The sequence below is a fragment of the Primulina tabacum genome, chromosome 18 (genome assembly GCF_025594145.1).
Source record: "Primulina tabacum isolate GXHZ01 chromosome 18, ASM2559414v2, whole genome shotgun sequence".
Lineage (NCBI taxonomy): Eukaryota > Viridiplantae > Streptophyta > Magnoliopsida > Lamiales > Gesneriaceae > Primulina > Primulina tabacum.
Genome location: NC_134567.1, coordinates 7,484,495 through 7,491,084, shown reverse-complemented (window position 1 = coordinate 7,491,084; position 6,590 = coordinate 7,484,495).

The following is a 6,590-nucleotide window of genomic DNA, read 5'->3' as shown; positions in this document are numbered from 1 at the left end:
TGAACATTTTTTATTTTTTAAATAATTGTTTAATTGATTTAGTAAACATACTTTATTTTTCTACAATTAGATTTTCAAATTTAAATCATATATATGAGAGAGATTTTATTATTATGTGTTTAAATTAAAATATTAGTATTATTTTTTGAATTTTATTTAATTTTCTTAAAAAAATTATAAAAAACTCAAAATAAGGTTATACAGGTTTATCGGGTTTATCGGGTTGATTCGGGTTCAGGTTCGGGTTGAGACTTTTCAGGTTGGCTCGGGTTGGGTTCATGTTGAACAATTTTTGAATAGCACTGTTGCTCAATCCGATCCAACCTACCCGAATTGACACCCTAGTACGCACATCCCGCCCCGCCTACTCAGTCTTCGGTGCCTACAGCCTCCTCATCGATATGTTCAACTGCCTCATTCACACCTAGTAAGTCTAAAGACTCAACACACCTGTAACGTTATAACGAGTACATATACATAACATGCAACAGTGAAAAGTACTATAATAAAAATACATTTCATGATCGTAAAAGCATAAACGCAAACATAAGAAAGCATACAAGTCAAAGCATATCTCAACATATCATCATATACGTGTTCATTCCTTTTAATTGAATTTCGTTCGGTAATTATGACTTTCATATCATCGTATTAGGTGATAGATCCATCTACGTATAACCGCGGTACCCGGCGGCGGGGACAACAGCGACAGTTTTACCCATCTACTGAGCCTTGGACTTACATTTCATCGTATTAACATGTCATCGTATTATTCACAACCAACTCTCATCTTTGAAAACATCATTATTTTCATCACTTAACAAAATCATGAATATACAAAAAAATTCCCTTAAAACCAAGCATGCAACGTAATTTAATATTTTCGTAATAAGTCATAAACGTGATACATAAACATTTAAAAACATGCTAAATTTGTGATCAGGACGCTGCCAAGACTAAAAAACTCGATCCGCGTGCAAAATGATCATTTTTTCCCTAGAAATCCAAAATGACCATTTTACTCATGGACCACCAAATTTCGACCCGAAGTATACCAAACTCCTTAAAACACTTTTAATAATATTTCTTAGACGTAAACTTAAGCCCGTTTCAAAACTTAAACGATTCATTTTAAAACTTGGACCGGGGTCCCGATTTTAACCTGGATCTAGGGCTGGGATCGGGTAGGGACCGGTCCCGTAACCCCCTAACCCGATCCCCGTCCCGATAAGAATTGGGAATAAAAAAAGATTCCCGATCCCGTACCCGACAAATATCGGGACCCGAATGTTCGGGATCGGGTCGGGAAGGGAGACAAAATCCCGATAAATATTTTTTAAAAAATTCATTGAACATCATGACATAGTGTGTAGTATGTACATAAGTATTATAAATTAAAGCATATTTTTAATAATTTATAAATAAACCAAAATATAACAATTTCAGAAGCTTACACAGAAACAATGTTGCAGTAAAATACAACACAACGTTCTTGAAAAATAAAATCTAAGTTAGAAGAAACATAAATCTGAATCGAGGAACTAATTAAAACTCTCTCCAATTATAACAACGATGTGTTAGTGGCCCTGGTGTACATCTGCTGGCGAGAATGAGCTCACAACATACATTCCAATCACACCACTGGATATAGTTCCCTAATTGCCTTCCTCGCTGGCATCTGCAAGCAAATACAACATCAAAGCAATTATCACTATGTCTGCAAGATCATTTAACAAAAACACATCCATGAATACACACATCCAGTAAGTTTGCTTTGAGACCAATTCAGGTACAAACAAAACATCTCATAAAATTAACTTAAAACTATTGTTCTACAATAAGTAAACATCTTCAACAGCTTTGACAGCAACTCTTGCTCCATTGCCCATCCTCAAGAAGGTCACACCTTCCCTAAGCTTCCTACTTTTTCCCATCACCTGTAACTCATTACAAAGATGTGAGCCACAGCCGGTATCCAATACCCAAGAAGTAGAGTTAATTAAAATGTTTACTTCAATGTAGAACATACTATTTTCAGAACTTTTCTGAGCAAGATATTCTTTGCAATTACGCATCCAATGTCCAGGCTTCTTGCAGTGATGACAAACATCACTAGTCTTGTCAGCCTTTACTGGTGTGGCTGCCACGACGGGATTCAGATATTGCCTCAACAAGGGCACGTTCTTCTTGGGACGTTGGAAAGAACGCTTCTTTCCCTTCCCATGTGGATCAATCTTCGTACCAGATGAAGAACCCACATAAAGAACCAGCTTCTCTTTCTTGATAGTGGACTCAAAGGTCACAAGCAGGTTCACCAACTCCTCAAGGGTCGGCTCCATCTTGTTCATGTTGAAGTTCACCACAAAAGGATCAAATGACCTAGGCAGCGATAACAGCAACACGTCGGTGGTCAACTCCGAAGGCAACATCAGATCCATGCCAACGAGCTTGTCCACGAGCCCAATCAACTTCAGGCCATGCTCATGGACCGAAGCCCCATCTCGCATGCGTAAAGTGATCAGCTCCTTGACCGTAGCATGCCTAAGAGGCCGAGTCTGCTCACCAAAGAGCTCCTTGAGGTGCAAATGAATGTCAGCAGCACTCTTTGCATCCTCAAAACGCCTCTGCAGCTCATCATTCATAGAAGTCAGCATATAACACCTGGCTATCAAGTCATGGTCACACCATTCCTTGTAAGTCTGCAATTCTTCAGGAGTGGAGTCAGTCGGAGCCTCAACAGGGGGCGACTCAGTCACTGTATATGCTACCCTTTCCGAATTCAAGACAATTTTCAGGTTTCTTAGCCAAGTGAGGTAATTAGGTCCAGTTAATATGTGTTTGTCGAGTATTGCAGATATCGGATTGCGAATCGAAGACATTGTCAATTTGTACTGAAAAGTAAAAACAGATAAATGTTGATGACTATTTTAAAATATTTAGTAAGATATAAAGTATGGACTTTTACTTTATAAATGTTTACTCCCACTGTTTTGACATCTTTCACTACCCTCTAGTGAAAACGGGAAACTCATTTCCTCAGTAGGTACGCAAGGTCCAATTAGCGAATTATGATCCCGAATAATATCAGCCAATCACAATTCCTAAAAAGTAGTTTCCAATTGTATCACAATGCAACCCTCTACGTAAACTTTTGTCTCACGTTTGATTAGGACCCAATAATATGACGTCGTTCATCTTCACGTGTCAAGCCTTACCCATCGATGTTGAACCTTAATGGACGGTCGCCATGAGTTCCCCAATAATATGAGCCGAAATCATGGGAGTTCCACGTAGTTCACATCACCATGTCAATGGATGTCACAGCTTTCCGGCACCCAGGGCCCCCCCAATAATATGAGCCGAGCCCCGAGTACGGGTAGCGTTCATCATGCACCCATTGTCGATGGAAGACATGGAAATTATAAACAAATTTATAATTCCCCTTTTTGGGCTTGATATTAATTTTGAATCTTATTCAAAATGAGGGTTTTTAATTTTGAAAGGTCTCATCATTAATTTTATTTAAAAGCTCGCCATGTTTGATCGTATGTTTGCCGGATTCATGCAACTTTGTTATTATTATAATAATAACGCACATACTCATTATTTATAGCATATCATGCATATATTATAAACAGTAAACAAAACAAGGATGATCAATCGCCCCAATACTAATGGCCCGTGTGAGCTAAGCACGGGCTAGGTCCAATCCTAGGGAAATGCAACTATTACATTAGCTTCCAATATTTACATGTCTTCGATCTTCGTAATTATCATGGTCACCATCTTCCAATCTTGATCATCTACTATACTAATATTTACAAATAAATATCCATGGCAAATAGGGATACATCTCATGGGGTGGGAACGGGCCATAAACCAAGCCCACTTTATAAATTGATAATTATTACAATCATTCAACACAAAATATCCTAGCATACACCTAGCAAATTGGGCTTGGGCTTTTGATCATCCTTCATGCATAATATCACATATCATACACCATCAATTAAGTATCACAATAATTAATTGATCCAATATTATATATCTTGATCCAATCACTAACCGCCACGATTATAAACTAAATTAACAAAGTATACAAACACCTTTGTCTACTTTCTAATTAATTTATTTATAACCGAATTTCTTGTAAATCACCATTTACTATAAATAATTAAAGTCCAACTTCAATTATTCATTTCATGAGAAAATATTTGCAACTTTTGTAAATTAAACTTAAGGGCCCAAAAAATCATTTTTCACCAAAAACATTTTGGCTCATTTAAATTCACAAATTGTATTAGTCATCTAATGGCCCAACAACTCAAGGCCCATGACACTTAGATGTTTCAAAACACCTTTTGAAAAACCCTAGTCGTCATCGCCGTCGCCGGAGCTCCGTCGCAGGATTCCGGCCAACATGCCCAATTTTTTTTTTATTTTTATTTTTAGTGGGGTGTTTCGGGCAGCCCATGGGGCTGCCCTTGCTGCCCGAAATGGGCAGCCCCTCGGGGCTGAGCTGCCCGAAACAGGCAGCAACCATGCGCCGAAACACCCCCAAAAACCGGCCCTCGATTCGTTGTGTCGATTATCTCATGCGGTTAAAAATTGACCTCAATATAATATCACGTATATGCTACAAAAACTAGTACCCTTAGCTCATGATACCACTTGAAAGGGATCGATTTTAAGTGACCGAAAACGCAACGGAAGCAACAAAAATTCGGAAATCATATTTTCTAGCATGAAATTTTCGTCCACCTTGTGTACTAGGGTGTAGCATATACAAAAACACAAACTATGACATACATAGGATGTTTTAAAGATTTACCTATCAATCTTAAAAGATTGATGATGACTCCAACTACACCTTAGCTCTTGAATGGCAAGACAATCTTCAAGCTTCCCTTTGAGCCCACATTGCTCAAATATTAAGCCCACCACCAACAAGCTAGAACCACTCTAATTTTGCACTAGAAAAATTAAAGCATTTTTCTTTGAGAAGTGTTTTCTTTCCACAACTATTGAAGAAGAAAAATGAGAGAAAAACTTGGAGAATCCTCTATGCAAGTTTCGGCCATGCCCCTTCAAAAATATGAGGAGAGAAGACCAGTCTTGGTTGTGGGAAAAGGTGTGAATTCCAAAGGCATGCCATGCCTTGGATGTTGCAAAAGTTGTCTCTCAACTTTTCACCTCCCATGCATGCAAGTCTTATTTGATTTTTAACAATTAAAAATCCATGAACTTATTTTAATTATCTCAAACATATTTAAGACTAATTAAACATTACTTGAATTCACTCAAGTCACTAGTTGAATAATTATTTCTAATTGGGCTCTACAAGGCCCAATATTGTTTAACTAATCCAACACTTGAATTAATTTAATTATTTGGACTCTACTAGATCCACTAGTGTTTAATTAATTCAACACTTGAATTAATTTAATTTAGTCCATAATAATGTTTATGAAATCACAATTTTCAAATACATTATTTATTTGGCCAACTTTTAATCTAGGAACACTTCCACAAATTAAAAGTCACATTTCTCTCATAGAAGTCATACTTCTATTTTATTTATGCTTATAAACTCATTTACAAGCCGTTCAACACATTGAACAATTTTACTTCTCAATGGGATCTAGAAAGCTAGTACTTGTGTGGCCCTCAATGGTTCATTGATACAACTAGCCGTGGGTTCACATCTCCATGTGATTCGGACTAAACATGTCCTTATATGAGCATACCCCAATTGCTCCATTCTTAATTATCAACTCTTTGATAATAAGAACGTCAGAACTCAAGTATGATAGTATCCAACGAATCATGTTAAACGCCTAGCAGCATCGCTTACATGATTTCCTAGGTATCAAATGATAGTGCCTGCAAGAACCATTCAATTATGGTTAGCGTACAGTACGGTCCCTTCAACTCATATATCCCGACCGATTCGACAACCATTGGTTTATCGAGAGTTGTCAATGAATCGATACTATGTGTCATGTCGTAGTTGCATCGATGGTGTAATCTATGAAACCCTTTTCATAATTACCACCATACTCTGATCAGAGATTTCAATCTACATACACATGAGAACACATAGGATATCCATACCCGAAGATAAGCGGTGAATCCCCGACTACAATGCATCGACTCCTATATGTTTCGACAGAACACCCAACCTTGCCACCTGATGACCCCATGAGAGTCGGTAAACAAGTCAAAGTGTAATTCTAGCACATAGAGTCTCAATGTTGTCCCGGGTCATAAGGACTAATGGTGTACAACCATAAACTAGGACTTTTCCACTCGATAAGTGAGAACCACTTGGAAAGTCCTTTATGGAGGGTTGTTCAGTGCATTCTACCAGGAGCACCTATATGCATGCTCGGACATCACAATGTCCCCTACCAATGAAACATGGTACTCACATCGCAGATACTAGTCTCTAACTTGAGCGGCCTATATCCTTCTTAGCGGCGGCTGAATCGACTAGGAACTGTTTAGAATATACAGTATTCCAAATATGAGTTTCATGATACTCATCATATGAGCATCTCATATTCTTTCTACTATTTATATATTCAAGG